Genomic DNA, 9,415 nt, shown 5'->3' on the forward strand with positions numbered 1-9,415 from the left:
AGCGTTCTTTGGTCTTTTTATGTTATTTTTTTGTTTTCGTTTCTGTATATTTTTTTTAATTGTGTTGTAATTTGTAAATGTTGAATTTTAGAGTATTTTTAAAGTAATTTTTAAGTAATTTTAAATTAATTTTATTTATTGTTTAACAGATTCCCTGAAGATGTAATAATGATATTACGAAAACGTAGGAAATAAAGAATTGTAATGAATTGCAACGTTTCTAATAGTCCACCTTCACGCTGATGTGTCCTACTGGCCGTCGCCTTCCTCTGTCTCCTGATACTTCTATCGGACTGTTTCGTGTTGGGAACTGTTTACCGCTGACCTTCCGCACCTCCCCCCCCTTTTAATATGGATCTTCGTAGCTTCTTTTATGCTTTTCTCTTCTTACTTCAAGTCAGATCAAGAGGATTTAACCACTTTCATTCAACTTATACGCCGCTGATACGGAGCAGACCTACTACAAAAATGCCGTAACCTCGAGAAAGCCTACGAGAAATTAGAAAAAGCAAAAACTTGATTTAGATTTTTTTGCAGTATTGTCAATGTAACGGAATTGTTCCGAATTTTGTGAAATTTTAAATTGTTATATAAATCTTCTTTATACCATCGCATTTTTACAAAGACGCTACCAACTCTCTGCTTAATATAGAAATAGGTAATAAACAAAGAGCTATTGATAAACATAACGATCATGTTTCAAAGTTTAAAGGTTAAAGTGTTGAATTCTCTTTCTTTATAGATAGTATTATTTTTTAAGAAACTGTTTAACAAATCTTTAAGTGATTATACTTCGCTCGTACAAGAAAGACATTCAGGAAGTTGAGAGGTTTGGGTATTATTATTCCAAATTTTGCTAAAGAAAGAGTGACTGTTTTTAATTTATCAAAAACATGTGTTATCTAAACGTGAAGAGTTTTTTTATCTCTCGGGTTGGAGTTTTGCCTACCCTAATTTCAGACCTAATTATGTCAAGTTTTTTTCTCCCCATAGAGTCGATTTTCCACAGGCTGACACCATTACCGTTTTAACGTAAACAAAAAGCGACCTTCAGAAACAACTCTTCGAACTGTCCCAGGGTGCATTTAGAAAGTTGAAAACGCGCTGGACTCCATTCTTTAAAAAGGAAGATCATCACATCCTTAAACAGCTGGCAAGTAGAAAGGATCTAGTTATTACCAGACCCGACAAAGGGAAGGGAACTGTTTTGTTAGATGCAACCGACTATAAAGAAAAAATGTTGACTATCTTAAGAGGCCAAGGTAAGTTCACTGAAATTGGAGCACCCGATTTTTACAATATCACAGTAACTGAAGACAAAATAAACAGATTTTTACGTCTTTCTAAAGAAAGAGAAAAAATCATAGATGATAAACACATACCAGGACTTGTTTGTCACTGGGGATCATCCTTTGGAGTTTTATATGGTCTCCCAAAAATACATAAGCCTAATACACCAATGAGACCAATTTTGGCCTCATATAATACACCTAATTATAAGCTAGCTAAATATTTGGTACCTTTTTTAGAAACCGCTGACCAAAAATGATTTTACTTTCAGTAACTCTTACTCTTTTAAGGATAAAGTTTTATTAACAGGACGCTGATTTGAAAATGGCCAGTTTAGACGTTGAATCTCTATTTACTAATGTCCTGTGGAAGAAACTATCGATAATTATCTTAAACAAACTTTTTCCTGAGCCAGATTCTGTTTTTAACAATTTCAATCGTTCGTTTTTTAAAAACTCTTTTAGAACTAGCAGTGCGGGACACTGCCTTTGTTTTTGACGGCAAACTTTATAAGCAAACAGACGTGTAGCCATGGGCTCTCCCTTGGGTCCCACTTTTGCCAACATCTTCATGTGCTCGCTGGAAGAACGCATGTTAGATGACTGCCCACTCAGGTTCCATCCACTCTTTTATGGTAGGTATATTGATGACACCTTCGCCTTATTTAAAAATGACTGTGATATTGACTCCTTTTTAGCATATGTTAATACTAAACATAGTAACATTAATTTTACCGTGGAAAAAGAGGTCAACGATCAAATTACCTTTCTTAGACGTTCTTGTCACCAGGGATAATGGCTCTTTTAGTACATCTGTTTTTAGAAAGAAAACTTTTACTGGTCTAGGATCCAATTACTATAGTTCTTGTTTTTATGATTTTAAACTAAACTCTATTTTTACTCTCCTCCACAGGGCATTTTTTATTACATCGAACTGGCATCCTTCCACCAAGAAATTAGTTTCCTTTCTGGATATTTTAGGGATAATTGCTTCCCACAGACTTTGTTTTATAAAAAGCCCCGTTTGTTTCTTAAACAAACATTCTTCTAATGTCGCCAAACCATGTACAGTACCAAAATTAGCTTTTTATGCCAAATTCCCGTTTTTACATGATGACTCCTTTCGGAAAAAGTTTGCACAAATTATTATTTATAAACATTATGGTGCCATTAATCTAAAATTAATTCCAATAAACCCGCTAACAATCGGTTCCTTTTCAGATATAAAGATCGATGACCCTCTCTTGACCTCCAACGTGGTCTATAATATACATGCCCTAAGTGTAACTCTGGGACATATGTCGATCCACGAGGAGGTTACTGCGGGTCAGAATCGACTCTCATCGGGATTAAGTTTCCGTACTGGCTGTAGGCTCTCCAATCCCGAACACTCTAATATAAGAAACCATTCGAAAAATTGTAAAATATATATAGAAAGAAGCCATTTCCAAGTCATAGGCCAAGCGAACAATGCATATGAACTGCCTATCCTAGAGTCATTATTTATTAAACAACTGGTTCCCCAGTTAAATACCCAGACCTCCTCCACACAACTGTACCTGAGCTAACTTTTATTTGTTCTGTCATTCTGTCTCTTGCCTTCTCGGCATAAGGTTGGTTAGCGTTCTTTGGTCTTTTATGTTTATTTTTTTGTTTTCGTTTCTGTATATTTTTTTAATTGTGTGTAATTTGTAAATGTTGTTGAATTTAGAGTAATTTTTAAAGTAATTTTTTAAGTAATTTTAAATTAATTTTATTTATTGTTTAACAGATTCCCTGAATGTAATAATGATATTACGAAACGTAGGAAATAAAGAATTGTAATGAATTGCAACGTTTCTAATAGTCCACCTTCACGCTGATGTGTCCTACTGGCCGTCGCCTTCCTCTGTCTCCTGATATATATTATATATATATATATACCTATATATATATATATATATATATATATATATATATATATATATATATATATATATATATATACATACTATATATACTAATGTAGAAAAGTATGGTTTTAGTTTACATGTTGCATGGCAACTCACTCACACACGCACACACATATATGATGTCGTGCAAATGTACATTAAAACATATATGTACCATACATACATATATATCATATATATATATATATATATATATATATATATATATTATATATATATATATATATATGATTTATATAATATATATATATATATGTATATATATATATATGTATATATATGTATATATATATGTATATTATTAGTGTATATATGTGTATATATGTGTTATATATATGGAATATATATTGTATATATATGTGTATATATATAAATATATATGTAATGGTATATATATATTATATATATACTTATATACTATATATACACAATATATATAACAATATATATACACATATATAATTACATATATATACATATATATATAACAATATATATATAATAATATATACATATATATATATAATATATATATCATATATATATATAATACATATATATACATATATATAATATATAATATATATATATACTATATATACATATATATATTTATATAATATACATATATATATATATATATATATATACCATATAATATATACTATAATATATATATATATTTATATATATACTATATATATATTACTATATATATATAATATATATATATATAATATATAACTGATCATCAGCTACTTAGTTCTTTTCCATATTGTGGTAATACGTAGTTAGATCACTCGTGACTAGATGAAAAGCATGAGATATATCCTAGAATCAAAACACACATACTATTAGTAACATGTGTATATAATAATTCGCATTCACGTAACCGGGTAATACGAATCAAAATCTGGCTGATAGTTCTTCGGAAGTTGATTGAAACTTCTTTTTGTGAAAGGTTTTAGCTTCCCAGACATCGATTTTCTAATGCCTTCTTTGTCTCCCGCACAGAGGGATCAATACAAGGAGAGGTTGTTGGGTTGATCACACTGAGCATTAAGCAAAATTGGTATAGTAATCCTTATTACTCGTTCTATACACAAACGTTGGTATATTTTGAGAAAATATTACCAAGGAAGAAATGCAAAAATTCCCAGAATGAATATTCTCCTAAAGATGTTTCTCTCTGCATATATGAAAATTCCTGTAAAAAGTGTAATAGGGTGTTCTGTGAGAACTGGCTAAATATCGAATGTATTATAAATATGCACGAGAGATTTAGATAATCATATTAACTGGAGTGAAGCGAGATCCATAGTCCTGTGTAACAACACAGTTAAAAACAATAACTTACAGAGGGTGTCAATGGTATTCCGAATATCCATTGAAGGTGACACACGACTACGTCATGACTATTATAGATTGCACTATTTCCAGTTGCTGGGGCATTTGAACTGCCGTTCAACAGGTACTGGTGAGACATATCAATTGAAGAGGAAAGTTGTCGACACCAATTTCATTACCATTTGTACAAATGTCAATTCATTCACTGACTGTCAATGTCTTGATTCAGCCTGAAGGTTTCGAGTCAGGAAACCAATGCGGACCCATATGTACAGAAATACCTGGCCTTTGCTTTTCAACAAGACACCATGTAAGTAAAACATAGCCTAATGAATGCAAGAGAACGCGTCTATGAGCGGACAGTAAAAACAATTAGCAACTGTTCAGAAAAAGTTCATGTGTGTTTGCTTGCGACAAACTTTTATTATATATAATAAAAACGTCTTCATGAAGAAGTTTAACACCATAACTTGGTTATTGATTAAAACTTTCAAGAGTCATTTCTCTCTGAAACACGTTGAGTCCAGATAATAATGTGGTAATTGAAGAAAAATGATCGGATTTTCATGGAAAGGAAAGGAATATAAGATTTAAGCGAAAGGTCATTCAGCACTGGAAGGAAAATTGAGAGTAAAGGAGGTTTGAAAGGTTTAACAGGAGGAAAGCCTCACAGCTGCACAACGAAAAGATTGTTAGGAAATGGTGGAAAGCAAGATGGAAGAAAGAGAACATAAACGGATGTACAGTAAAAGGAATGAAAGAGATGCAGCTAGTGGCCGAAGAGAGACTGCATAGAACCTTAAGTGTTGCCTACAATGCACACGTGAGGTGCACTGATAGCGGTAGCCTCTTACGGGATGATATGTCATCGACAAAGAATATACTTTGTTTTTAATTTCCACTTAAGTAGAATAACTTATCTTTTCATATCGTCGGATTGGGTTACTTTTCAGGTTGGGGTTTTCTGATTTATTTATAACATTCTCCTTTTCGTACTTGGGCTGAAACTTGACTAGTATAATAACAATAATTCTTTGGTGGAGTGCAAAGGTCTAAACCAAACCCCTTGTTCATTCCACTTCCTCACCATCAACTATTGACCGCCATTGTGCGAGGTACCTTGCAGGCACAAGGCCTAAGGTTTAAGGTATATCAACCCCTACCCGTTATTTTTGCTTGAAATGAAAGGCTCGTTTTAGGGACTGATTCTTTTCACATACGGGAGGGATTTGTCTATGTTGTCTGGGGAAAGAAGAGCTGGGAAAAATTGCTACTCATTTCTGGTGAGATTTTCGATGTGTTATTAACATAACTGAGATCTGACGAGGGAGAGAGAGAGAGAAATAGATTTCATTTGGAATGATTGAAAAGATCTATTACTATAGAGTAACAGATATTCTACATTAGCTTAAAAAGCTTTTGTAAAGAAAGTGGTCCGTTACTTAAAAAAATAAACCAGTTCAAAATATACTGTACATTTCTCTCTCGAAAGACATTTCGTAGAATTTCTTATATCGAGAAAGGGTAAAAAATACAAATATGAAACGATTTCTTATTTGCAAGAAACTTCGATGATTTGTAAAAGCCGCTTTTAAAGATGAACACAAATAAATGTCTTGATGCCTCAGCGCCTATCCATTGTTCTGAGGAATATTGTCTCTAGATATTTTTACCATTTATATTTTGCGATGACCCATGAGCCGTTCGCTTTCCATTCTTGTGGAAGTAAAGACTACGAAAGTCATCGAATTACTATCTTCCTCCTGTTTCAGTCACAATTACAGATGAAGATCTTAGGCTTTCATATGAATTTTGGCTGAACTGGTTCCCATCTAAGTCAAAGGATATAATTGAAAGTTTCAGGAATATATAACCTCTCAGAGTAATTCCATTGATAAATGTATAGCAAAAGTTTTATTCGGTATATTGGACGTTAACCTTCAGATATTACGTTACTTTTCTTTGTTATATAACAGACTGTAACATTTTTTTAACGGTTGTAATAACACTATATAATTAAACAAATAAATAAAATAACAAATAAATGATAAACATAGATACTGAATGCAGGAAACGTTAATTAGCGGATTCATACCCTTTCTCTCTCGCTCTCTCTCTCTCTCTCTCTCTCTCTCTCTCTCTCTCTCTCTCTCTCAGCGGTAAACCTTGAAACAAAATTGCTTCATAATATTTAGCCAGTGATCTTTATAGCCCATTCAAACCCCATGAAGCTTTCTTAAAAAACCAAAGGACGTAAATTACCGAATCTTTTTAATTGCTCTAATGCTATCGAATGGCAAGAGAGCTAACATTAATTTGCTGAAAGGTATATCTAATTAGAATTGAGTAACGGTGATGGAGCATCTCAGTGCCTGTGGTTACGCGTGCGCACGCACACACTCAACTCTTATAGCAAAACTAGTAGGAAAAAATGTGAATGACTTATGTGAAAGTCAGTTAACTGTAGTGAATTGCAGCTGGTCTATGTCGTTAGTTTATAACAGTACTCCAGTTATTTATATTGTTGTACTAATGAAATCAAAGAAAACTACTTTGATGAGTATATATTCGCAGGTAAACTCCCTGCGTATAAATATGCTACCGAGCTCTTGTTCCTTGTTACTTGGAACTATTTCTGACTCTCATATATATAATTCTTTAGATTTAGATGATAAAACAGAATCACTCATTATCCCATTGAGAGATTCGTTAGTTTTGATGTTTGTCCTCTTTTTACTAAAGTCACTATAGATTCTGTTTTAGAGGATCTTAGTAACGAATTACCTCTTCCTGTAAGTTATATCATTACACTCACTCGGTTATGCTTTTCTGATTGTAAGTTATATTCAGTGGTGAAATTTATCAACAAATATCTGATATGGAATTCTTTGAAATACGTTATTTACCTAATATCATTCATATTAATTTAAAGTTGTATAGATATGTTAACGATATGTCAGCTGTTTTGCCTGCTGGTATAGATGTGTATGATTTACGCTCTAGTTTGAATAACCAGTTACCATCAATTAAGTTTACTTTAGAAATGTAAAAAAAAAAGATATTTTAATCCGTAGAGAACCATTTCAATGCAAATTCAGTATTTATAGGAAACCAACCAGCAATTTAACTTATGTCCATTTTTATTCTGGCCACCATCATAATATCAAAATATGTTTTTTCTTCTATGTTTTTATGAGTAATACTCATTGTCAATCCCCAAGGTTTGGATCAAGATATCAAATACATAAAAAATAACAGGGACAAAAATTAGATATTTACTGCAATAAAGCCCACAAAAAGTTTCAGTGAAAGTAACATGGAGAAAGAAACATCCAAGAACATCATTAGCTTTTCTTATTTCAGTGGTTTTGAAACTATAAAATCATTGTTAAAATATTTCAATATCAACTTTGGTTTTTCCTATACTAATTCACTAAAAGGAAAGCTAATAAAAATGGTCCAAATTATAGCAAAACCATAGTATATAAAATTTCATGTTTGGATTGTCCCCCAATTTATATCGACCAATCTAGCAAAGATTTCAAAGTAAGAACTAAAAAGGGGAAGTATTCTGTCAATACTGGGCAAACATCCATGCAATATTTCTTCATTTAAGTGAAGACTCTCTGAGAATAAATTGGACCGACAGTTCAGTAATTGCTAGATCAAAATATTTCTTTTTTACTAAATCTTTTAGAATCTGCCATTATGAAATTTACTTCTAACTGTAATTTTAACCTTATCTCTGTCTTGTATTATTTGGACCCTTGTATAAGTAAAATATTTAAGAATGACCTTAAAGATAAAATCACAGACTTAATTACAAATTAGAAACCTTATAAATTTTTACTTTGTATCTTTATGTTTTATATACATTTTTTGTGAAAATGTTCACTTACCAAAAAAAAAATATATATATATATTGTTTACCAAAATGAGATTTATTGAAATGTACTTTTATAACCCTTTTTTTTGGTAGTCAGTCACCACCCTGTATAATCTTTTAATTGCCTTGTCTGTGCCTCCAAGTAGTTGGACTTAATCTTTTGGGAATCTCTTAAATTGTATCCCTGCATTGGGAAGATCTATTATTTCTTCAGGTGTGTTGGATTCCAGGTACATAGTTTCCTCTATAATCCCTATCTGTCATTTAAACATGCTTCCTTTGTAAAATTAGTTTCATATTTATATCAGTCTACTTAATAAAGGACAGGAGTCGACAGGACTCGTAGCGGTTACTCCATTGTTTCAATTTTTCTCTTTAATTTATGCATGTATTTAGGTAGGATTAGTTGAAACTATCACATTTGAACACCGTTGGTTGTATGGCAGGATGTGGGGCATGATGTATACCACAGAGCTTGGGTAGGAAACTGCTATTATCCAATAGGTTTAGTTGTTAAATACCAGTGTTTTCTCCTGACCATTGTATCAGTCTGCCTTACTCAGGACAGACACTGGAACTGCATTACAATTATGATGAGATGGTCAACTTACTGGTCATTGCTTGTATTTATGTATGTTCACAGAGTCCTCCATTTATTGGGATAGTTTAGTAAGATTCCCCATTCATTTGGATGATTTATAAGATTAGTCATGTAGCCTACTGTTATTTTGAGAATTGAGTTTTAGGTATTAAAATTCTCTGATGCATTCTCAGTAATTTGAATATTTCATTTTGTTTAACCATTAATGAAATTATTCTGTTTGGTAAGTGTGTTTTATCCAACATTATGTTATTTCTTAATTATCTATGGTATTTGATTACCCAGTAATAGCCTAGTAGCATATTTTTGACCTGTGCCTTTTGTTGTTCAGTGCCTTCAT

Source organism: Macrobrachium nipponense, chromosome 36 (assembly GCF_015104395.2).
Source record: "Macrobrachium nipponense isolate FS-2020 chromosome 36, ASM1510439v2, whole genome shotgun sequence".
NCBI lineage: Eukaryota > Metazoa > Arthropoda > Malacostraca > Decapoda > Palaemonidae > Macrobrachium > Macrobrachium nipponense.